Below are 26882 nucleotides of genomic sequence, written 5' to 3'. Positions count from 1 at the left end.
ATTAATGTCAGGGTCTTCAATTCGATTCCATTGGTCCGTATGTCGGTTTTTATACCAGTACCAAGCTGTTTTTATTACTATAGCTCTATAGTAGAGTTTGAGGTCAGGGATGGTGATGCCTCCAAGGGTTGCTTTATCGTATAGAATTCTTTTAGCTATCCTGGGTCTTTTGTTTTTCCATATAAAGTTGAGTATTTTTCTTTCCAAGTCTGTGAAGAATTGTGTTGGGATTTTGATGGGGATTGCATTGAATCTGTAGATTGCTTTTGGTAAGATTGCCATTTTTACTATGTTAATCCTACCTATCCATGAGCATGGAGATCCTTCCATTTTCTGATATCTTCTTCAATTTCTTTCTTTAGAGATTTAAAGTTCTTATCAAAAAGGTCTTTCACTTGTTTAGTTAGTGTTATCCCAAGGTATTTTATATTATTTGTGGCTATTGTAAAGGGTGATGTTTCTCTGACTTCTTTCTCAGCCCTTTTATCATTTGTGTATAGGAGAGCTACTGATTTTTTTGAGTTGATCTTGTATCCTGCCACTTTACTGAAGGAGTTTATCATCTGTAACAGTTCCCTGGTAGAGTTTTTGGGGTCACTTATGTATACTATCATATCATCTGCAAATAGTGAAAGTTTGACTTCTTCCTTGCCAATTTGTATCCTTTGATCTCCTTTTGTTGTCTTATTGCTCTAGCTAGAACTTCTAATACTATATTGAATAAATATGGGGAGAGTGGACAGCCTTGTCTTGTTCCTGAATTTAGTGGTATCGCTTTGAGTTTCTCTCCATTTAATTTGATGTTTGCTGTTGGCTTGCTATAAATTGCTTTTATTATGTTTAGAAATGTTCCTTGTATTCCTAATCTTTCTAAGACCTTTATCATGAAGGGGTGTTGGATTTTGTCAAAGGCTTTTTCAGCATCTAAGGAGATGATCATGTGGTTTTTTTCTTTCAGTTTGTTTATATGGTGTATTACATTGACTGATTTTCGTATGTTGAACCATCCTTGCATCCCTGGGATGAATCCTACTTGGTCGTGATGGATTTTTGGATTCGGTTTGCCAATATTTTGTTGAGTATTTTTGCATCAATGTTCATGAGGGAGATTGGTCTGTAGTTCTCTTTCTTTGTTGCATCTTTGTGTGGTTTGGGTATGAGGGTAATTGTAGCCTCATAAAAAGAGTTTGGTAGTGTTCCTTCTGTTTCTATTGTGTGGAACACTTTGAAGAGGATTGGTATTAGTTCTTCTTTGAAAGTCTGGTAGAATTCTGCACTGAAACCATCTGGTCCTGGGCTTTTTTTGGTTGGGAGACTTTTGATGACTATTTCTATTTCTTTAGGGGTTATTGGTCTATTTAAATGGTTTATCTGGTCTTGACTTAATTTTGGTATGTGGTATTTATCCAGAAAATTGTCCATTTCTTCCTGGTTTTCCATTTTTGTGGAGTACAGGTTTTTGAAGTATGATCTGATGATTCTCTGGATTTCCTCGTTGTCTGTTGTTATATCTCCCTTTTCATTTCTGATTTTGTGAATTTGGGTGCTCTCTCTTTGCCTTTTGGTTAATTTGGCTAGGGGTTTGTCTATCTTGTTGATTTTTTCAAAGATCCAACTCTTTGTTTCATTGATTTTTTGTATTGTTCTCTTGTTTTCTATTTCGTTGATTTCAGCCCTCAATTTGATTATTTCCTGGCGTCTATTTCTCCTGGGTGAGTTTGTTTCTTTTTGTTCTAGAGCTTTCAGTTGTGCTGTTAATTCATTGGTATGGGATTGCTCCATCTTCTTTATGTGTGCATTTAGAGCTATGAATTTTCCTCTTAGCACTGCTTTCATAGTGTCCTGTAAGTTTGGGTATGTTGTACTTTCATTTTCATTGAATTCTAAGAACTCTTTAATTTCTTTCTTTATTTCTTCCTTGACCCATTGATGTTTCAGGTGGGCATTATTTAGTTTCCATGAGTTTGTGGGTTTTCTATAATTTTTGTTGTTATTGAGGTCTAACTTTAAGGCATGGTGGTCTGATAAGATACAGGAGGTTATTCCAATTTTTTTGTATCTGTTGAGATTTGTTTTGTGTCCAAGCATGTGGTCAATTTTTGAGAAGGTTCCATGGGGTGCTGAGAAGAAGGTATATTCTTTAGTGTTAGGATGGAATATTCTGTAGATATCTATTAGGTCCATTTGAGTTATAACATCTGTTAGGTCCTTTATTTCTTTGTTAAGTTTCAGTCTGGTAGATCTGTCTTTTGGTGAGAGTGGTGTGTTAAAATCTCCCACTACTAATGTGTGGGGTTTGATGTGCATTTTAAACTTTAGTAGTGTTTCTTTTATGAATGTGGGTGCTTTTGTATTTGGAGCATAAATGTTTAGAATCGAGACTTCATCTTGGTGGATTTTTCCTGTGATGAATATGTAATGTCCATCCTGGTCTCTTTTGATTGATTTTAGTTTGAAGTCTATTTTATTAGATATAGGATAGCTACACCAGCTTGTTTCTTAGGTCCATTTTCTTGGAAAGCCTTTTCCCAGCCCTTTACTCGGAGGTAGTGTCTGTCTTTGGAGTTAAGGTGTGTTTCTTGTATGCAGCAAATGGATGGGTCCTGTTTTCTTATCCATTCTGTTAGCCTGTGTCTTTTTATAGGTGAGTTGAGACAATTGATATTGATGGATATTAATGACCAGTGATTGTTAATTCCTGTCATTTTTTTTTTTGGTTGTGTTGTGTTGTCCTTCTGTGGTGTATGTTGGTGTGGGATTATCTATTGCTTGATTTTTAAAAATATGGAACACTTCACGAATTTGCGTGTCATCCTTTCGCAGGGGCCATGCTAATCTTCTCTGTATCGTTCCAATTTTAGTATATGTGCTGCCGAAGCGAGCACGACCATGGCAATTCTTACAAAGGAAAACATTCACTTGAGGCTTGCTTATATTTTCTGATGTTTGGTCCATTATCATTATGGTGGGACATGGTGGCATGTAGGCAGACATGGTGCTAGAGAAAGATCTGAAAGTTCTATATCTTTATCTTCAGGCAACAGGAAGTGAACTGTGTGCTAGGTATAGAGTGAGCATAGACAACCTCAAAGCCCACCCCCATAGTGGCACACTTCCTCCAACAAGGCCACACTCCCTAGTAGTGCCACTCCCTATGAGGGCCAGTTTCTTTCAGACCACCACATTCCACTCCTGGCCCCCAAAGGCTTGTAGCCATATCATAATGCAGAAATGAATTCAGTCCAACTTCAAGAAGTTGCCATAGTTTATCACAGTCTCAAACTTATTTAAAAGTCATAAACTTAATTAAATTTATTTAAAAGTTCAAAGTTTCTTCCAAGATTCATGCAATCTCTTAACTGTAATCCCCTGTAAAATCAAAATAAAAAAACAGATCACATACTTCTAACATATATGCCACAGGATATGCATTACTATTCTAAAACACAGGGAAGGGAGCACAGTGAGGAAATCTTGGACCAAAGCAAGACTGAAAATAAACTAGGCAAACTCCAAACTCTTCATTGCCCTGTCTGGTGTCAAAGCACTCTTCAGATCTCCACTTCATTTATATTTGTTGACTACAACACACTTCTCTCTTTTAGGCTGTTTCCACTCCCTGTTAGCAGCTTTCCTTGGCAGGTATCCCACAGCTCGGGCATCTCCAACAGTTTTGCGTCTTCAAGGTAACCCAGGCTTCACCTTCATAGCTTCACACAATGGCCTCTCTGGGCCTTCATTCAGGGACATCCCTACCACCTGCCTGGCCTCAGCAGCTTCCCTTAGTCACAGAGGAAGGTTATACAACCCCTTTCTTCTATCCTTGACTCTAAAGCCAGAACCAAGTGACCAAAGCTGCCAACTTCTACTGTTTGCTGGGACTAGAACAAAGCCCGTTGTTCAGTTACATCTCCACCAGCTTTTTGTTCTTGGTTTCCTTCACTGTCTAAGGTGGGCTGTCCTGAATCTTCATCTGTAGACCAAACTGACCTCGAACTCAGAAATCCACTTGCCTCTGTCTCCTGAGTGCTGGAATTAAAGACATACATGCCTGGACCTAAACTATTCTTTAATCCCTTTTTACAAGTTAGAAGTTTAGCTGGGTGGGGTCCTTCCCTGAGGTCACCACTCCCTTTATTCCATTTCTTAATCTGTTTATCTCCTGAACAGAGGAGTTAGCTCTATTCTACTTCCTGGTGCCCCTTTTCTCAATCTGTACATTTTGTATTGTTACCTGTTCAGTTTGCTCTCTTCATTATAAATCTTTATTAGAGTTAACACTAATAAATACAGGACAGAGTCTATATTAGGCTGTTCTGAGATTTCTTCTACCAACGGAATTAATCCAAAACTCTTCACTCTAGCAGCCTCAGGCATACTCTTTGGAACAGGGCAAACAAAACAAAACAAAAAACAGCCACATTCTTCAACAAAGTATCTCAGGACCAGTCTCTAGGCCACATACTAACATTCTTTGCTGTGGTGATATTTTGTTTGTACTCTAACAAAGTTTCCTGGAGATCAGAATGTGGAGCTAGCCACTAGTTAGCCTTAGGGGCCAGGCAGTGGTGGCACACACCTTTAATACCAACACTTGGGAGGAAGAAGCAGGAAGATCATGAATTCAAGGCTACCCTGGGCTGTACAAGATTGATCCAGTCTAAAAGAACACCTTTGATCCCAGCACTTGGGATCTCACCCCTTTAACCTCAGCACTAAGGAGGTGGAGACAGGAAGTGATATGGCTGGGCAGAGAGAGGAATATAAGGTGGGAAGCCACAGGAGCTCAGTCCTTTTCAGCTGAGGAGTTGGCAAGGTAAGAGGTGGCTGTGGCTTGCTCCTTTGTCTCTCTGATCTTTCAGCATTTACCTTGATATCTGACTCCAGATTTGTATTATTGAAACCAATTAGAATTCACACTACACTTCTCGTCTGAAAGCTCTTGATCCAGGTACCCATGTTCAAATCACCCTCAGCACCATTGTCTTCAATTTTCCTGCTAGATGATCCATTAAGCGCACTTAAAGAATTCAAAGGCTTTTCTAGTCCGAAGTTGCAAAGTGTTGCATATTCGTCCAAATAAAAACATGGTCAGGCTAATCACAGCAATAACTGACTTTTGGTATCAACTTCTCTTTTAGTTAGGGTTTCTATTGCTGTGAAGAAACACCATGACCATGGCTTTTTCAGAGACTGACTTCTCTCATGTGAGTGTGAGTATTTAAGTTTCATCTGTATCTTTCCCTGTTTGGTAGCTCATTTCCTTTTATCATGGAATGTTCATAGAATAGATACCACTGTGTTATTTTAAGACTATGGAGGACATTAAGTTTGTTTCTATTTTGTGTGATTATAAGTAAAACTGTTGTAATCATACATGTTCAGGTTTGTTAGGGGTACTAAGTAATTATAGTAAGTCTATTATGCTCTGTAACGACTTGTATCTCAAAGTGTTGAAACAGTTTTGCATTTCATTTACAACGATAAGCATTCTGTCTGCTTATTTTTGACAGCAACCAGTATTGTTGTATTTAGAGGTTTCTGTTGTTGTTCCTTGGCTACTTTAATAAACTTTGGATCTCCCATTGTATTCAGTTGTTTAATGTACCTACACCAATACATGCTGCTTTGATTCCTATAAATTTGGACCCTGAAATTAGAGAATGTTCTTTGCTGTCCCGGGTCTTCTCTCTTTCCACCTGAGCTCTGGAGGATGACTGTTAATGTCCAGCTAGCTTCCAGAGAATTTCCATGAGATGTGTATGATCACTGATGCTTGGTCTCTAGACTAAGCTCAAGTGAAGTGTATTTGATTTGCAAACCTGAAAACAGTATTGAATCTCACACTGTATGGACATGGGCTGTCTCCCCATGTATTTGGATCTTCTTTAACTCACCAGTTTTGTAGCTTTTCCAACACAGAGACTTGATGTAATTTTTCAGATTTATACTGAAGTATCTTGCTGCTGCTCCTCCTTCTTTTCCTCTTCTTCTTGCCTCTCATCCTTTTCTCCTCTCCTTTTCTCCTCCCCTCCTCCTCCTTATCATCCTCCTCTCTGCCTTCTCTCCTTCTCTTCCTCTTCTCTTTATCTTTGTACCAGTATAAATGTTTTCCTTTTAATTAAGTTATTATTACTTGTTTTTAATCTAACTAGCCCAGGCTAACCTCAAAATTGATATTTACCTCATACTTGCCTCAAAGTCATGATCCTCCAGCCTCAATCTCTTGAATAATTATGTAACAGCAAATTAGCTTGTAATTTTTTCTTTTTCATTTAAAATTCTAATATGGTTTTTTGTTTGTTTGTTTGTTTTTCAAAACAGGGTTTATGTCACAGCTCTGGCTGTACTGGAAATTACTTTGTAAACCAGGCTGGCCTCAAACTCAAAGAGATCTGCCTGCCTCTGCCTCCTGAGTGCTAGGATTAAAGTCGTACATTACCACTGCACGGTGGTCTGTTTGTTTGTTTGTTTGTTTGTTTATCCTGTATGTATGAAAGCATTCACTTTTATATATTACCCCATGACCTTACTGGTTTCATTTACTAGAGTCACATTTATGTTTTTGTTTGTATATTTTATTTTGTTCTAGGTCAGAGCTTTGAGATTTCCGAGATGGACAGTTATCTTATCTGCAAATAAAGACATGTTTCTTTTTTCTGTCCTTCTAACTTTTACTTTATTTGCTAGTAGGAATTCACTGGTTTCCCCTTCTAGTTTGGGGATGTAAGACAAAGAATCCTCTTTCTTTGTTTCCAGTACTAAGTTTAAGACATCTAGCTTTTCACTGAGGAAAACTTATAAAATTTATGAGGTATAAGTGTGTCACAGTGAACTTTGTAGATTCTTTTTATCAAGCTGGCAAAGTTCTCCTTGATTCCTAGTTCATTTAGTGCTGTATCAGTGGATCTTAGGCCATTTTTGTCATTGATACAATGATATTGTTAAGTTCAATGATTGAATTTTTTTTTAATTTTCACACCAGCCTTTCACACTTAGAATAAACCCCACTGGAACATGATATGTGATTCTTACACTCACTGCTCCAATTGGCAAATATTGTTGAAAATTTTTATATCCATGTTCAGAAGAAATATTGACATTCAATTTTCTTTTCTGTAAAGGAAAGTTTTTGGTACTAGTTTAATTCTGGCCCCATACAATGAGTTTCAAAATATTATCTTTCTGTTCTGCAAGAGCTTTTGGAGAGCTTGTAAACTACCACCTTAAATGTTTGGTTAACGTCACTGGAAACATAAAACCATTTTGACATGATATGTTTTTTTCCTATCTTTTCTTTTTTCTTCCTCTTTTATTGCTAAAAGATTATTAATCATTGTTTCAATTTTTAAAATAGAAACCTACTCAGATAATCTTGGCAGTTTGTGCCATACAATGAGTCAACACATTTCATTTTGTTATCAAATCTGTGGACAGGACTGCCTGTAATAACTTTTCTTTGTCATCTTAATTACATCTAGTCAGGGTAGCAATTACTTTTTTATGGGTGGGGCTTATATTTATAGTTCATGTCATACCTGTCTTTCCTTAGTCGATTTTGGAGGTTTACATATTAATTGTCTTAGGGTTTCTATTGCTGTGAAGAGAAACCATGACCAGAGCAACTCTTATAAAGAAAAAAAAAACATTTAATTGGGGTGGCTTACATTTTCAGAGGTTTAGTCCATTATCACGATGATGTGACATGGTGATGTGCAGGCAGACACAGTGCTGAGAAGTAGCAGAATGCCCTACATCTTGATTTGCAGGCAATAGGAACTGGACTGTCTCACTGGGTGTAGCTTGAGCAGAGGAGACCTCAAAGTGCACACCCTCAGTGACACACTCCATCAACGTCACACCTACTCCAACAAGGCCACATCTCCTATAGTGCCACTTTCTTTGGGGCCATTTTTGTTAAGCCACCAGATTAATCTTTTCAAAGAACTAGCTTTTTGTTTCATTAGTATTTTCTATTATTTCTTTTCTTGAATCTCATTTATTTCTAATTTTTCCTGTTTCACTAGCTAGCTGTATACTTAAATGCTCTTTTCCCCTAAGGGAGTTTATTATTGTACTTAAAAAGCTAACATTAACATTTTATGTATCACTTGGTATTTTTACATTAATTTTAATCGCTTATAGCTATAGTTATTTCTATAGTCTTATTTTGTCCTTTCTATATGTCTCTATGATTTCTTCTACCCATTTTTGACATTTTTTCTCAGTTTGCTCCTTCCTTTCCAATTTAAATTTCCATTTTTTATTGCCGAATTTAGGAAGTTAAATTTATACAAGTGTGAATCACATATGCAAAATAGAATACTGTAAAGTTAATCAATATTTCTGTTTCCTCTTAAATAATTCAAGAACCCAGCCCTCAACCTTCCTCACTTCCATGCTATTGTTTGGGGGGTTTTTCACTCTACTCTGTTTTCTTATTTCTATACACTTGATATTCATGGTGATATACTCACATACTTATTATTTTCATTATTTTTTTCCCTGAGATTAATTTGTTGTCCTTGTTTGTGGGGTGTTGAGAGCACAATTGCACATCTTTTAGAATTTTACTTAATAAACTTCTGATGGCAAAAATCTATCAGATTTTATATTCTAGGAAATGCTTTTATTTTATCTCATTTTGAAGAACATTCTGCTGTCTTGGAATATAGGCTGGCAGCTGTCTTGTTTCATTCCATCTAAAATATCTCAGTACCTTCTGATTTCCAATTTTGTCTTCTGAAGAGTCTGCTGCCCATCTAAATCAGGGGCCAGCAAACCTGCTACATTTGGATCACTACCTGTTTGGGGAAGTGAAGTTTTATTGGAGTGCAGTCCAAGTTGAATCATTTACATATTTTCTACAGCTGATTTCACTACAGTGGTAGAGTTGAGTATTTGTAAGAGACCTCATTGATCTCTGAACATAATTATTTACTCTCTGACCCATTCCAGTAAAATTCGTTGGTTCTTGATCTACAGCACTTGTTGAAGAAACCAGTCTTTTAAGATGTTGCCTCTGTAATTCTGAGCTGCATGTCACTGTAACTTTTCTAAGGGTGGACCTTTTACTGATTGCCTGTACCTTCAGAGCTTATTGAAGATATAGATCATTGTCCATAACTGCTTTTTAGTTTACTAAGTACATTAATCCTGTCTTATAATCTGTAATTATTAATTGACAAACCTGCATCAACACACAGTCTGTGCTTTTCCTTATCTAACGTGGAATAGTAGCTACCAGAATTTCTTGAAACCTGAGGTTGCATTCTTCAACGAATATCTGAGTTTGTTTTTGTCAAGTCTTTGGAAGCCTGGCTGGACCATCTGAAACAACAGTTCTCCATTGCTTAGAGTTGAATGATGCAACCAAGGTAAACTGATCTATAAAGCCCTAAGGCATCGCATTTATTTGGCAATTTTAAAAGTAAAACAAAAATCTCTATTCAATGGCCAAGTTTTGGGCAGGTTAATTTCCTTTTGGTCTGGTGGTATGGAATGGGATATGGGGTGAATGAGAGAAGAATCCTGGTTTGTTTCCAGCTCACCTTTGCCCTCTACACAAGAGTGATTCTAGGATCCTGGTGTCCTTAATTTTTGATGTGGTCATTGGTCATCTTCTCTTAAGAGGGAGAAAAGAGTTTCTCAGCATCCGTAACTGCTGAAGCTGAAGGGCATGTTAGGATGCTCTTCTGTAGTACTGAAGTAACAGAAGTCCTAACTCTCCTTATTTTATGAGAACACACTTAGTCCACAATAAAGTAAACAGTGTGACAGAGATCACGACTCTCTGACTGTTCAGAATAAAAACTTATTGTCTTCTTTCACTCAAAAAATAATTCTAACAAAAAATCCTTAATTAAAAAAAATGATAAATTTTATTTTTAAAAAATTAGAATTTCAAATATAATGAATGCAATAAATGTATATACCAATATTTAGTAGCATAGATTTCTTATAAAATAGATTGCCAAATAAGGCATATTTTAAGCACAGAAGACTGTCATTTGATTAAAGATTTTAATCAGATTCAAGGTCATTTCCACCTCAAATCAGTGTGCCTCAGACAAATGTCTTTTTTCACTTGAAATTTTCTCGGCTGCCCTACTTCCTAAACACCCAGGGAATCCTGCCTCCTACCCCACGACTGAAGCCCAAACCCTTGGCATTATCTTCGCTTTCAAATCTTCCTCCTTCCACATACGCTCATTTGTCAGCCGAGGAGCTTCCTCCCTGTCAGTCTTTGTTCAGGCCAGCTGCCTCCTGATTAGAATATTGTCAGTTTGATTCTGGTTTTCTAGTCTCTAGCATCTATTTGTTTTCAACTCCTCATAAAGCACGCACATAAACCTCACAGACGCAGTACACAATTACCCTGTACATCTTCTGTGGATTTATTTTAATGCAAATTTTTAGAGGAAGTTTCCATAATGGTGTTTTTCTGGAATAAGAATGTTCTAAACTTGGGAAGTGGAGAATAAAGGAGTTTTAGTTTTATGTGTGATAGTTTTTAATTTTAGAGATGTACAATGAGATAAAAGCACGGACCACTGCTTAGATAAGACAAATCAAATATACAAGAAGTCCTGTGCTTAATGCGGAGTCAATGCCTCTACTGCCCAGAGCTCTGTTGCACCTCTCTACTAATCTACATATACACTATATATGCTATAGATACTAAATATACATTTACATTGTACACAAACATGTCTGCCTGTCCCTCCTCTTTCTCTTCCCTCTTAAAGTTGAGGCTCTTGAGTTGAAGAAGCAATCCTGTTTGATACAAGGAGGCCCAATGGAATAACCAGAATTGGGAGACAAGGATCTCTTCTGGTTGTGGACAGAGTTAGATGAGACTGTGGGATAGATGAGAGATGAGTGAAGGTGGGAAAAGAGGCGTTCTGTTTAGAGGCCAAGGAATAGTGATTCCTCATCTCCACATCCTTAACTTTAATCCCATTTGTGAAGTTCCTTTTGTCACATAAGGGAACATATTCACAGGTTCTGGCAATTAAGACATTGACACTTTAAGGATCTATGTTTTACAGATCACTCCTTTGACTTCTGCTGATTCAAGTTAGAATTATTGAACTTAATCATGGAATTGAAGCAATCTGCATTTCATAGAAACTTCCCTAATGGATACTAAATGTTGAGCTTTTCCTCAACTACTGGTGTGATATGCTGCTCTCCAGTGATGCCTGGCTATGAAAGTAGGCTGCCCCTCAAAGTAAGCTGTAAAATCATGAAGAAAAGTGCTATGAGGTTCTGTAGGTTGGCAGTATTACTTGCATTTCTGACAGGGCATTTTCCTAAGGGATGAGTTTACAGAAACATAAAGCAATCATATGTGAGAACTGTTTGTATTCTGTCTAGCAGAGATGGTACCAAATAATTGGTACTCGGGTCTCTCTAAACATGTTGAAAAAATCATATTGAAACAATACTAAAATGTGTAAAATGTGTAAGAAGCTTGAATACAAATTTACACAGAAATTTGCAAATCTACACTGTAGATCACTCTGAATGTGAGATAAAATGATTTTATGAGGTAAATTTTATGCCAGATTAGTAGGAAAATTGTGTCCAGCACTAAACAATGTCATTTTCTTAAGATGCTTTTCTTTCTAATTGAACTCAAAGAATAAGAAAATATACCACACTCAGCATTCTAACCTTCAAAGACTCATTACTTCCTGTCTCTTCTAGTTGGGGTGGGAACAGTGTAACAATTTGCAGAGGTAGGGTACCACTAAGGGCTTGAGAAACAGATACAGCCACCAGAGAAGCAAACCACTAGGAAAGTGTTCACATTGTATAACGTAATTTATGATTATAGATTGTATATTATGTAACATATTAAAATTCAGCATATATACACAGAGACATCCACACATTTTAAAAGGTATTTGCTACAAAGGCTTGACATTGTGCAACTGTGGAAGCTGGTGCTTTTGTGGCCAGTACATGTAGGGGCAAAGGGAGCACTTCCCTCTGCCCTCAGAAGTTTTGCTGAAATAAACGGACAATAGGCAGTTGAATAGAACTGGGCATAACAAATTCATTTGATCATAGTTTTTAGAGACATCAGAGCCCTCATGTTGAAGACCCAAAGACCCAGAGTGAACTATTCACTATTATGCTGGGGTTGTAAAAACAGGGACAGCCAAGGGGAAATGGGCTTTGACAAAAGGGGCCTGAGAGAATGGACATGGACTGACTGAGGAGAGACAGCGAGGCCATCTGTTCAGACTCAGCTTGACCCTCAGCTCCAGCGTTTCTTCCTCACTACAATGGGGCAGGACCCCACTGGAAACAAGGTCACCATTTTTCTATGGCCAGCTGTTACCAAAAAAAGCCAGCAAAAGTTAGAGTCATATTTTTAGGTTTTATGGGATGACTTTGGAGAAAAGATGTATCGGTTTCTGTGATCTCCCACGGGGAAGAGGAATTCTGGCTTCTGTAGGTTGCCTTGGGAGAGAATGTGGATTGGAGTTGGGGGTCACGGGGGAGAAGGTCAGAAAGTAACTTTGCTTCTGAGGCCTTCAGTCTCAGGTATTGTTTGCTGAGCCTTGGCATCCTAGAGCTTGAAGTTTGAAGGGAAGGTGGAGTCAAGAAGAAAGACGTAAATGCAGGCAGTGCAGGAACTATCCCACAATGATGGACAATACCCTCACACTGTGAACCAAATCCTCACAACCTCTCTGCCAGGCATTTTGTCACCATGATGAGAAAAGTAAACACACACACACACACACACACACACACACACACACACACACCACATACAATGTAAAAGATACAAAAAATGTAACGGACTATTCTCATTTCTACAACTGGTTACTTGATCAGAGTGTTATAATACCTCCCCTTACATCATTCATTATTCTCACCCCACATTATTCATTATTGCTTTTGCCCTCCACCCCCAAAAAGCTCATCCCTGCCTGTGGGTTTAACTTTCACTCATGGAAGGGCCTGGGTTGTAAATAGCCCTGTCTGAATGGAGCTGCTGTAGCTTCCTGTTTATTTTAATTAGAGATACAGAAATTATGACACAAGATCTCTTAAATTCCAAGCATAACTCCTCTTAATTTCCACTGGTCTGTAGTTACCAAATATCCACAAGTAGTCAATACCAATTACCTCAGTTTATCTCTTCCTATTGATTTATAAGCATGCACATTTGACTGATGGCCAACGAAGGGGCCATCTCAATGTCCCATTTAGTGGCATCATTATTGTGTCACCAGAGACAAGCTGTCCCCTTTGAGAGTGAAACCTCAAGTCCATGTGCAATCCAAACTATAGAAATGAGAAGCAAGACTTTAGGTAGAAGATCTCTGGGTTGGTAAGGAAAGAAGCCACTTTCATTTTCACCCCTTAATTTCCAGACCTGCTAATTTTGGCTGTCATAGACACGGGGCATGTATTAGGCACCTTCTCCCACCCTAGAAGATACTGCCTCAGTGTCATGTGGTGTTTCTACCAGCTGGTAGCAAAACTGAGTCATCAGAGGTACTTTCCAATTGTCAATCATCCATTTGTTCCAGAATGACAGAAATATGGTAAATAGAAACAAGTCCCTCCTGTCCCTGAGTCCCATGTTGGTGTCTGTTGTTAGATCTAGAGTGGCTGTAGCTAAGTCAAACTCGGTGAGTTAAAGTCCATGCTGTTACATTTATACCACACCCTTATTCTTGTTCTTCGTGAACACATCAAGCATTCACAGAAATGGCTGGGGATGAAGGCTGATTGACACCCACATTTTATGGTCATCATATCCATGCAATTGATTTTTAAAAATCTCCTCTTCTGACGTCCCCCTTTGCTGAACACCTTCATGAAACAAGTATCTTCATATTCTGTCTATTGAAAAGGTCTATGGACTCTGTGCTGTTGTTTGTCTTTCTCCATCAACACCTAATCCCTATTGTTCAGCCAAATCCTTAGTCATAGGCAGTTAGTCGGAAGATATCTATAAACCTGGACGTCTACTTTTCCAGGTAATATGAACAATGAGAAACACTGCTCAGAGAGCCATCCCCCAGCGATTTCCTTTTGCTACTGTTTGCTCAGAGTGATGTCTAGGTAATTCATCTATCCCTTGTTTGGAATTGTGTAAAAACCTTGAGGAATCTATTCCAGACCAAGCCCAAATGCTTCCTTCCTCATTTTTCTAGCCCTGGGGAACTCCATGTGCAGTTATAAGAAGTTAAGTGGAAGAGAGCCCATGACATATGCTCTTACCTAATCTTGGAAGCAGGGATAATTAAATTTGATCTTAGAGACTGGTTACTAAACAAAGAGAAAGCAGAGATAGGCCTACACTCACTTACCAGAGTATTAAGTGTAAGGAGTACTTACAGTACTTGAAAATGCTCTATTATAAAGTCCATTTTGAAAACCAAAGCACATGATCATGGATAGGTCTCTCTTCTTTACCCTACACAAAGCTAATAACTCCAGCTGAACTAATATTCTATTGGAGACCATACAGTGATTTAGCCAAGGCTTGCTGAGAAACTGAACTAAAATGGTGGTAGTGGAGAAAAAAAAAAAAAAAGACGGTTGGTATAAGTCCTTGAAATGGTAAGTGAGGGGAGTTTTATCAGGCTAGGATGGAGAAGAGGATGAAGTGGTTCAAATTTGTAGAGAGGGGAGTGTATAGCAAGGTGAATGTCAAAGCAAACGCAGATCCCGCCTAGGTCGCGTGACAGCAGGTCGCGCATGTAAGAGGTGACAACACCGGATGCTGGTGTGAGGAACTGGAATTCCGAGGAGTTTCAGTTAATTTTGTAAGTGATGAACGTCTATGACAGTAAACCTGCTGACTCTGACGGGTAGATGAAGACAGCTGAAGTTGTACATCTCCTAATATTACACCCGTTACTACTCTCCCTTGACACGTAACACCGGGATAGTCCCTTCCCGTCTTTGTTTCCAAACAGCTCTCATCTTCGGTTGAAAGCCACTGCCACTTACTTCACTCAGTCTTTCTGGGACGCCTGAGCCAATAGAGTTCATTTCCTCGTATGAGCGTTTATGATCCTTGCTTCATCACATTGTTTTAGAAGCAGGACATAAACTTTGTATTGAAGCTATTTTAAAATTTATTTTAACCAATACATAAAGCATAAAAATATACATAATAATGGGGTGCTATGTATTAGTTTGTTATATGTCCATAGTAGGTAATGTTTCAATAAGGTTAAACATGGCCATGTTCCATATCTACTTACAATCTATCTTTTTTTTTGTGTGTGTGGTGAAAACTTTTAAAGCCCTTCTAGCACATTATTCCTGTAGTTATTCTACATGCAACAATACACTAAAACTTCTTGCAATGTGTAAATATAACTCACCATCCGTGGATTCGCCATTTCCCATCCCTCCCCCTCTTACTTTTTGCAATTTGTGGTAACCATGTAGTCCACTGTCAAATTCTACGATATTAACCAGAAATGCCCTGTGCATACCTTTACATCATTAGAGTGTAAACTCAAAGAGAACAGAGTGAGGCACACTGTGTGGATCAGAGCGTGTGAGCTTTAATATTGCAGAAGCAGCTTAATTAAAAATCTGTCTAAGTGGGAGTCACAAAATACGGTATCTTGCAAGTTTCAACCAAGCCTGGAGCCTTATCACTGTGAAGTCCTATGCATACCTTTCTGCTGGTGTTTGACATTGTATATTCCAGTGTCTAGCACTTAGGAATGCATTCTGCAGCATGACTGTACTTCATCTTTGCAAGCTTGTTCAATGTTTTATATTAATTTATATGAAATCTATGTATCTATTACCTCCATATTAACCAGCTTTGAGCTCTTCAAAGTTAGAACTTCTGATTGTCTACTATCCTTTATTTGAAAGACAAGTAGGTATAATAAATACAAACATTTCACACACATTTTTGAATTTTATTAGTTTATTATAGTAATATATAATATATAGTAAATATATAAAATATATAATAACAATATATTATTAATAGTAAATTAACTTGAACACAGGAAGCCATCAAAAATGAGATCTACAAATGTCTATATGGACGGAGGTACAAGTTTTTAAAATTTATTTTTAAATATAATTAATTCTTTGAAATGTATTGTTAGCCATACTTTAGACTTTGTTTGGGATTTCTAGGTTGTGTACTTGTTACAGGAAATAAGACAGATGCTCTCTCCTTCAGGTGTGGTACAAGTTTCTTGATTTACCAGTTGATATCTTAACTGGTGGGATCCTATAGAAAACTTTTGTTAAAGATTTTTTCATTGTTTGCCTCTATTAACTAATTTTGTGGAATAAAATTTTCCCACTGATTATTTCTTATCTTCCCTGCTTTTATTTAGTTACGATAGTAATTTATACCCAGATGAGTATAAATGAGTTAAGCTATTTTGAAATAAATCATTTTTTATGGTTGAAAGAATTATCACAGTTTTATAAAAAGTTTAGCTTATAGCCTATCATATCTATAATGAGAATTTGCTTTTTAAGTCCCCAAAAGTAACATTTAAATTTTATATGATGAAATACATCATCCTTGTTACAATGCTTGCCTTATTTCCTGAAGGAACCTCTGAAATGAATTTTCATAGTAGAAAATTTCAAAGTCTTAAAATTTGTTATAGATATAAATATGATGAGTACAGAAAATAAGTAATAAGTTGTATAAAAATACCCACATCTCTATTGTTGTGCTATTTACACTATCCATCTTGGCCTTGACTTTAAGGATTTATTTTCAGTTGATACTCATGGTTCTTTTTTTTTTTTTTTGAAAAAATAGGAGCAATTAACATTCTTGCATCACTTGAAATGCAAAGTCTCCTCCATCTAAATTCACATCAATATCCTGCCTTTCCTGCTACAACAAGAGGTGAATGGTGGGTAGGGTGGGCCTTCTTAGATCTCAACTCCTCACATCCACTTAACAGTGTCTGTGGCTGTCCCTCTCCTGTAGACCATCATCCCTCTCCCATGTGCTCTGGGAAGGTCGGTCATTCGACTTGCCTTCCATTCCAGTTAACTTCCCACTCCTCCACTTCCATTTCAGTGGGATTTCACACCGTAAGGAAACGTGTGCTCACTATATCCAATTCTTCTCTTTTTATTCCTTTATGAACCATTTGCAGACAAGTTTTGGTCTCACTATTTTACTGCTCTTGTCTGATGCTCCATAAGTGATCATCACCCCTCACTGGTGCTCTAGTGAGGAACTTCTCATTTCACTAGTTTGCAGCGCAGGACATGCATGCAAGCGATCTTTGTTTGTCGTTGCCCTCTCTGTATGGAATGAGGAGAAAAACAGGAATAACAAAGAAAGACCCTCTCCTGTAGTGGCTTCAAAGAAAACATGGTCCAACTGTGGCCTTGATTTTAGGTTCTGGCATTCCATATTTTCATGGAGACTCATTGCTTAATTCTAGGACATTAATGTTCATTTTATTAAAGAATGTATAATGTTTTCTTTATCTTTTAAAAATAGATGCTTCAATATAAAAAATATTTTAAGGTTGTTAAGAAAGACTATATACTATTTTTAATAAGACAAATAGAGTTTAGGGAAGTGGAGAGATTACTCAGTGGTTAAGAGTAGCACTCGCTACTCTTTCAAAGAACCCAGCTTTGACTCCAACCACCCTCACAGTGATTTACAACCATTTGTAACCACACTTCTAGGGGATATGGCCCCTCTTGTGGCCTCCTTGGGCACTGCATGCATGTGTTACAGAGACATACATGTAGGCAGAATATCAAACATAAAATAAAAATAAATCTTTTTCTTAAAAAATGTTAGAGTTTAAAGAAACAATCTAATTTAGTAATAATGATTAGTCGTGTTATTCTGAAATTATTTTATGTATGTGGCAGGCTAAACCAAGTAAGTGGTTTTGTTGTTACTGTTAGGAATCAAGATTTCCAGTATGGAAGATATTCAAGTATAAAACGCGAAGGAGAGGAGGCTGCAGAGCTGGTTCAGTGGCAAAAACAAGTCCTGCTCTTGCAGAGGACTGGAGCTCAGTTTACAGTGCCGTCAAGTGTTCCCAACCTCCTGAACTTCAGCTCCAGGGAATCTCACACCTCCGGCCTCTACCTGACTCCAGGCAAACACACTCACATGCTCACAGGCAAACACACTCACATGCTCACAGGCAAACACACTCACATGCTCACAGGCAAACACACTCACATGCTCACAGGCAAACACACTCACATGCTCACAGGCAAACACACTCACATGCACACAGGCAAACACACACAGGCAAACACACATGCACACAGGCAAACACACACACAGGCAAACACACACACACAGGCAAACACACATGCACATAGGCAAACACACTCACATACACACAGGCAAACACACATACACACAGGCAAACACTTTTATATAATTCATTTCTTAAAATTAAATATTAAAGAAGAAAGCTAAAATCTTATAATTTGTTGTATTTTAATTGTAAAGAGAATGTGAACTCATGAAATCAATTAAAGAAATAAGTTCTTTGTTTTATCCACTGACAAACCCTGTAAGTATTAACGTGAAGAATTGGGGCTAAGAATTAACCCCCCCCCCTACATACAATTCATGTGTTGAAGACCTAATCCCCAATATCACCTTATTGGCATCTTTTAGAAAATGATGTCAATATTTTTTAACTTATTTATTTTTACTATTACGTGTATGTGTGTTTGCCTGCGTCTATATATGTCTATCATGTGATTGCCTGGTGTCTGTGGAGTCCTGAAGAAGGCATCAGATCCCCTGGATGTGAAGTTATAGAGTTGTGGGCTGCTGTATAGGTGCTGGGAATTGAAGCTTTGAGCAGAAAGTTATCTTAACCAGTGAGCCGTGTCTTGAGTCCCCTCATTTGGATCCTTTAGGAGATAATTGGCACTAAGTGAGTTCTCCAGGGCAAGTCACTATTCCTGTATGACTGATGTCCCTGTAAAAGGACAATAACAGAGTCCTCACTCCATCAGTACACACCCAGCAGAAAAGCCATGTGCGGACACAGCCAGAAGCTGGAGGTCTCTAAGCCGGGAAGAGAGGTCCCACTGGAAACGGGATCTGCTGGAGCCTTGTTCTCCCACTTCCAGCTTCACAATGGGAACTGAAAGCACACTGTGTGGTTCACCAAATCTCCTGTGTGTGCTTCTAGCTTTCAGTTAGATCAGTGACTTTTGTTGTTTGATTTCTGTGTAAGCCTAACTAACTGATAGAAAAACACACCCACAAAGTCTGCTTTCTCATTAGACTGTATACATTTTTCACCTATTACAATGAACAGATGTGGAGTGTGTATGTGTATCTGTATGTCTGTCTGTCTGTCTTAGTGCCAGTTACCCCTAAAAGGGATTTGACTTTCAGAGAGAATAAAAAAGCAAAACAAAAAACAAAAACAAAAACAACAAAAAGCCTTACTAAGACCTATTTTTAGTAAATCTATCTTCACCTGGGAAATCTTTGTTAATGGAAAACAAATTCTGTTTGAGTGACCCAGTAGTCCACATGAATGATCTTCCAAAAGGCAAAGACAGGCAGTTTGAGCACCAACAAGAATGACGCGACCGGATGTGACGCTGCACACCTGTTACCTTAGCGCTGACGGGAACCAAAGCAGACAGATTGCTGCAAGTCCAAGGCCATCTGTGAAACACAGGAAGACCTCGTGTTGTAATCAGGGCGCCTGCATGGGTCTGACCTAGGACCTCTGAGTGTATGGTACAGCTGTAAAGCTGGGTGTCCTTGTGGGGCTCCTGATAGTGGGAGTAGGGTCTGTCTCAGACTCTGTTGCCTGCTTCTGGGACCCATTTCTTCCCACTGGGTTGCCTTGTCCAGGCTTGACATGAAGGTTTGTACCTAGTCTTATTGTATCTTGTTATACCATGTTCAGTTGATATCCCTGGGAGACCTGCTCTTTTCTGAAGTTTGGAGAGGGAGGCAGAGTGGATCTCAGGGAGAGGGGAGGTGGGAGAGGGGACTGGGAGGAGTAGAGGGAAAAGAAACTATGGTCGGGATATAATAAAAAAAAATGCTATTCTTGGATGATGCAAATGTATTTCTAAAACTTCTTAACACAGAACCAAAATTGTTTTTGGTATGGAAAAAATAGCAATGAGTGCAATTGATTAAAAGTATTTAAGAGTACTAAATGCTGTCTTATAGATTCAAAAGTGATCTTTAAAAGCAGATAGGTGGGAAAGAAATCGCACCTCTAAGTAGAGGATCGGAGCAAGCACCTTAGTGGGCGCCACTGTAAGTAATCAGCTCTGAGGCCTGGCAGTGAGAGCAAACAGCACTTGCTCTACCTCTCCTATAGAAACCACAGACTGGCCAAGTAGCTCTTAGTAACGAGGAGGAAGAGTTCATCTTCACCATAAACTCTGTAAACATGCGGTGGATGATGGAACTAGAAAAATCACAATTTCCAAACTTTAATGAGGTAAAATGGTTTAGGAAAACCTAACAACAGATGCATTTTGAGATGGAGGGTCAGTGAGACGGCTCAGCAGGTGTTTGACACAAAGCCTGGCTACCTGCGTTCGATCCTCAGAACTGCCATGGAGAGAACTGAGTCCTCTGACCTCCACATGCATACAGTGGCCCACAAGTATCACACGTACATGCACAAACACAAAATATGTATGTTAAAAAAGAAAAAGAAAAGTTGTTAGAGAGGTGAAGCTATCGACCGCTGAACTCACTGCTGAATCTGCGCAGTCCTGGGAATGGGACTGAAGATGTGGTGTGGTTTGAGTCATAGCACACTGATGCTAAATTATCCATTTAGACACTTGAATATAAACATCGAGATGGAGGTAGCTAGCCAGTATCAATGCACAGTAAACACAAGAGAAATGGAACAAACAAAAAGACAAGGCAAACAGACAAATCCAGACTCTCTGGAATGTTCTTCAAATACTCATCCAGTTTCCTTAGCAGGTCAAATACAGAGGGAGGGAAAGGCAGGAGGTAGCTGGGAGAGGGGGCTTGTGGGTATTAGACACTTAGGTGACTCATCAGGAAATGTCATGTGTGGACCTTTTTGGATCCAAATTTTTGGATCCAATAATTACAAAAATGAATTTTTGAGATAATTGGAGGAGTATTTGATCTGTATTCAATATTAATTTTATTAAGGAGTAATTGTTAATTTGGTTAGGTATAATAATGGCACTGTAATTATAGAAGAAAATACCCACACTTATTTTGAAACTTTTACTGAAGTGTGTAGCAATGCTGAACTTTTTCAGACTAGAGCAATTTAGGTCAGTGCCGTGGAAAAGCAGGAGGTGGGTCTTCAATGAATCCCACCCGTGTGGCAGAGCAGACGCCAGATGTCCATGTGTGGAAAATGTCAGCGGCACTACAGAAGCATAGTGCAGGAGAGTGTTCATTCATACGTGGGTTCCTTAGGTGGGAAAGAGTTACAATAATACAGGGAAGAAATGACCAGTGCCTTTGGGAGGCAGAGATGGAGGCCAGCCTAGACTACACAGTAAGACCAGGCCTCAAGAACAAAACAAAACAGGAGGCTGCAGGGGAGGGGGGCGTTGGAGGGGGAGGGGAGAGAAAGAAGAGCAGCAAGGGTAGGGGAAGATTTCTTCATGTGTCATAGGCATTGTGTCTGTGTGAGGATACCTGCACAGAGCATTTGAACTGAGCCTTAAACATTTGAAAGGGTTTTCAAAAACTAAACAGAAAAAGAGTAGAATGCCCAGTCTTTTCTAGAACGTGCACATTTTGAGGCGTTGGGTTGTCAGGTCAAACTGCTCCTGTGTTCCAGAAATCAAACAAATGTTGGTGATGTATGGTAAAGCCAGGGACATTTCTATCAGATCAGATTCAGACTCGCCACCTCCCCATCTCCCTACATTTCCACACTGATGCTCTGTCCTGTACGTGCAGAGTGAGCAAACACCCTCTGCCCCGTTTCCTGCCCGACAGCCCCTTCATCCCGTTACTCACTCAGAGTGGTGTTCAGTGGATCTTGTAACACATTCTTTGTTTTAAACGCTATTTTAAAAAGATTTTAATGTGGCCTGGAGAGACGCTGCCCCAGCACCCACTCATAGTCCTGGTTCTGGACCTCGGTTGTTCAGCCCGCCACCTTTCCCTCACCATCACTAACCTTGGGGGGAGCTGTCCAGCATTGCCTCAGCTACTTCACCCAATGCAGCCTGCAAAAGGAGGGCTGGCTCTCTTGCTCTCTCGGGCCATCAAATCTGGGTCCCACACACTCACTCACATCACCAGGGCCAGCTCTACTGTTTTGCCCAGGCAAAGTGCAGGGCCCTCTCTCCTGATTGCTGTGGGTTTGAGGACAGCCTGCTCTACAAGAAAAGTTCCCAGACAGCCAGGACTACACACAGAGAAACCCTGTCTCAAAACACCAAAAAGAAAAGACAAAAAAAGATATCATCTAATAATGTACTTTAAATTTCTAGAATCTTCCATACCTTTTAGTATCTGCTGAAGATAGTGATTTTTGCTCCATTGTGTAGGAAGAGCACACACACACACACACACACACACACACACACACACACATACACATACACATTTTTACTAAGGTTAGAAAAGAAACTTACACCTTAGAAAGGCTGTAACAGAATGTCTGAGGCTGTGAAAGTTTTACTATTTGCATTGAAAATGACCCCACTTTTCCCCAAAGACCAACCCTGGTTATAAAAGTTCTTTGCATGAGCTTTGTCCAGGACATAGTCATGAGACTATCAGTCACAGCAAGGACTGTGTGGCTCAGTCCCCATACATTGTGCTGAATACTTGGCTTGACAAAGTGTCTGCAGACATAACAAATATAACAGCCACAGTCAAATTACAGGCTGTAAAAAATATTGCAGTATGAATTATTTGTCAAGAAATAAAAGATGCATTGTAATTTGCCAAGAAACAACTGTCTAATGTGCTTTCTCTTTTTAAAAAAAATGTGCTTGCTTGCAAAATATTTGGAAAGTAAATTATGTATTACTATTGCTTGCTTGCTAATTGTCAGTAATAATCCCTTTCAATTACCATGGTGAAGTAGGTCAGCCAATTTTTAGTGCTTATGAAACTTGCAATTTAGAGCAAGACGGCTTATCAGCAAGTTAGATTGTAATACAATTGAGCAAGCGCACTTCCTTTCAGTCCTCTGAACCTAAACACAAATTCCAACTTGCTATGGATGACATCTGAAAGCAATACATTATCACTACATAAGTTCATACCTGTTTGTAATGATGGTAGTCCAGTTTCAATATTTTGACTATGGTTTAGAGGTAATTTTTTGTATTTATAGAAATTTTAACTAAATATTTTGTTCGCTATACACATTTTATCCCATTTCCCATTTTAATTTACATAAACTTTTCTTTGGATATTTCATATTTATGGGTAGCTTGGAAATTTGAGATTATCTTTGTATATTTTTAATAAGATGATTATCCTCATACCCTATACCTCCACATAGGGCCCAACCAGTTTTTCTAGCATCTTGGCCATTTACATAATTCATCTCTCATAGTCATTGAAGAACTTAAGAATGTTATAATGGTGTTGACAATAATAATGATTGTGTAGTAGAATTGGTGGGGAACTGAGCTAAGGCACTATAATGGGAATGGAAAGGAAGAGAAAGTTTTGAGAACATTTGTGGGTAGCAGTGAAGTGGCACAGAATGATTCCTGTTTGGATGCAGGAGAAGAAAGAACTCCCAGGACTCTGCCTTAGTCTAATATGTACATTAAGAGAGAGAGGAATATTCAAGAAGAGTGGATTGGGGAGGCAGGAAATACTGACTTGCTATAGTTAAGGGACCTTTGAGTAAAGATGTCAGTTTTGAGTTGCAATAGGGGCAGCGGATAGTTTAGGAAAGCTCTCCAGACTAATTTAAAGCTGTATAGGACATCAGTGTACATTGGAAAAGAGATGTTACTGGATATGGAATACGTGTAAAAGGCTTTAGTACTTGTACAAAGGGGAAAACCGGTTTAAAGGCCACCAACTTCTTGCTGGCTTGATGGTGTTGAAGGTAGTATAAAAGTAAGAGAATCTAGTGTTAAAATGGGTGACTCTTCTTAACTCAAGCTTTATCATCCAATTGAATGACTTCAGACTTTAGAGCTCTATGTGTGTGTGTGTGGTGTGTGTGTATATATGTATGTGTGTGTGTTCATGTGTGCATGTCCTTGTCTCTTGTCTTCCTACTGAAACAAGATAATGAAGTGGTTTGCCTATTTTACCTCAGTGTCTATAATCTAGAGATCACCTGACTCAGCTCTCCCTACACGTGAGAACCCTGAGGTCCAGAGAGCTTTCCTGGCAGACTAAAGACATCTCTGCTAATAAACATTGTTCAGGACAACAACCCACACTATTTAATCTGACTTCATCACTCCTATTACAAGTTTCCTCTTATATTTGGCAAACTGGGGAAGATCCAAAGCTCATACTCCCTTTTGACTTCAATTTTAATTTTTGTAAGTATATCTGGGCCTTTTGAATATCAAAGTTTCCCTTGTCCAAAAACTGAAGAATAAATGGAAACTTATAGCAAGCTTGATGTTTTGCAATTAAGCCTACTTTAGGTTTTACAAATTCCCTATTTCATAACAGTATGATGTCTTTGCATTTTAAAAAAAGGGAAAAAAGGAGACAGATTTAAGTCACCTTCCATTTCTGCCTTTTATGACAGCAATTTTTTAAAGGTTGAGCAGAGTTACCCCACACCTGTTTCTTTTAAACTGAAAGGGACCCAGCTGCACTCTGTGGGGAAATCACATAGACAACTGGAGATTTTGTCAATTTACAGCCAAGCTTGGCTAGAGAAAAGTGGATAGCTGATTCGGGAAGATAGAGAGTAAGTCCATTTACCTGAAGATGAGCATGGCCTGGCTGAGGAGACCGCAGATAATGAGGAAAGCTTCCTTTGCTTTTGTGGGAGAAATCTAGATTCTGTAACATCCATCAAGACAGTTTTATCTGATTGCTAAGTTTCAAGAGAACCAGTGAACATTTAAAATAGCTGTTGAGAAAGAGAAAAAAGAGAGAGAAGGTACAATCATCCTCTGTTACGTAAAGTTGGAAACCAAAGCAGTAATGATAGAGAATTAACATTAAGGTTTAATGCTAGTGAATTGAAGCCTAATTGCATAAGAACAAAGAATTTCCTGTTAGGTTTTCAGGCCTTGCCTGCAAGAGCTTATAACCCTGGCCAACACCCATAGAAGAGAAACGCCGGGCTGGTGTGAGCAGCCTGGGCTAACAAAATTCAGTACTTTACAAACGAGTTTTTAAAAGTCTCAGTAAGAATAAACCTGTAGCTAGAGTTTTCCTGCCTGGCCCACAATCAGGACAAATCTTTGTCACCCGCCAGTCCCACAGCCGCTCAGACCCAACCAAGTAAACACAGAGACTTATATTGCATACAAACTATATGGCCGTGGCAGGCTTCTTGCTAACTGTTCTTATATCTTAAGTTAATCCATTTCCATAAATCTATACCTTGCCATGTGGCTGGTGGCTTACTGGCATCTTCACATGCTGCTGGTTATGGCAGCGGCTGGCAGTGTCTCTCCACCTCAGCCTTCCGCTTCCCAGAATTCTCCTCTCTCCTTGTCCCACCTACTTCCTGCCTGGCCACCGGCCAATCAGTGTTTTATTTATTGACCAATCAGAGCAATTTGACATACAGACCATCCCACAGCATAAACCCACATCATATATTCTCTTAGATGTTCAATCAATGTGGATAAAAGTCACCTGCAACATGCTTATTGGATGGTTTCTGTGTATTTCCTCATCTACCGGCTGGCTATAGCTGTAAGGAACTCACATGCAGTGTGGGCACATGGGACACCATCAAAGAATAATTGAGAAACCACTTCATTTCTTCCCCCAAATATTCACACACATGTAATGTGTGCAAAAAAGATGATATTAACTTGTCTTTGGTAATCTGGTTCTCACAGGTAGTTATCTGTTCACCTGACTAACTCGTCATTGTTGCCTGGAGGGAATGATGCAGTTTAGAGGATTCAGGAGACATGTAGCATGTGGGACAGAATGCTTGGGATTGGAGGAGGAGTTGAAAAGGTAGTGGACATTGAATGACAGGCTGCGTAGGCAGCAAATAGGACCCACCTTATTAACTTTGCTTCAGTGTTTGTAAAAACACCAGTTATGTGCAAAGGCTATGCTGAAGTGTAAATCATCTTTGTTATGCTCCCTACTCTAAACTGAGTCTCTAAACTTGCGCAACTGATATCTTCGAGCCCACATAGTACTGACAAATTGCTGTCCTGGTTCCAGGGCCACAGAGCTTCTGGAAATAGGTATTGAGTTTCACATCTGCATAGAAAGAAGAGCTCAGGTAGAGACTCAGAAGTTCATCTTGAACTGCAGCCTCCCGGCTGACATCTGAAGGCAACGGCACAAAAAGAAGTTCTCAATGAAGCGAACAAGATGGGGAAAATGCAAAGGTACAGAGGTCCTGTAAGCATTCTCAGTGATGCAGAGACCACGCTGACACCAGGAGGGACGCCCTGAGTGGTTGAGCATGAGAAAGAAGAGGAAAGAGAAGCCATTGTCTGTTTAGAATGTAGAGATCTGTTTTCAAGGAAAAACATCGGATCCATTTTAGTGAGGCCGAGTGGCTTTTATACCACTCCTTCCTCTACAGAGGACACTCCGCAATGCCTGCACCCTGACAGGTTCTCCAGCATCTAGCCACATTTAGAGAACCACTGGGCATCCATGTGGACACCAGGTGGACCCTGATCCAGAGTAGGGAAGAGACAAACTCTTGTAAACAGTCCCATTTTACAACTTCTCACGGCCCTTCTTGTTCTAAGAGGCCAAGTGG

At 39.1% G+C, this 26882-nt stretch overlaps 1 non-coding gene across 1 annotated transcript; it reads right to left on the bottom strand.

Annotated features, from left to right (window-relative positions):
* Positions 1-2778: 2778 nt before the first annotated feature.
* Positions 2779-2885, bottom strand: LOC114710744. Its single transcript, XR_003737094.1, has one exon. It is a non-coding gene; the product is annotated as a U6 spliceosomal RNA (small nuclear RNA).
* Positions 2886-26882: the final 23997 nt, after the last annotated feature.

This window comes from Peromyscus leucopus, chromosome 10 (genome assembly GCF_004664715.2).
Source record: "Peromyscus leucopus breed LL Stock chromosome 10, UCI_PerLeu_2.1, whole genome shotgun sequence".
NCBI classification, from domain to species: Eukaryota; Metazoa; Chordata; class Mammalia; order Rodentia; family Cricetidae; genus Peromyscus; species Peromyscus leucopus.
This window is presented reverse-complemented; position numbering and strand designations above follow the sequence as displayed.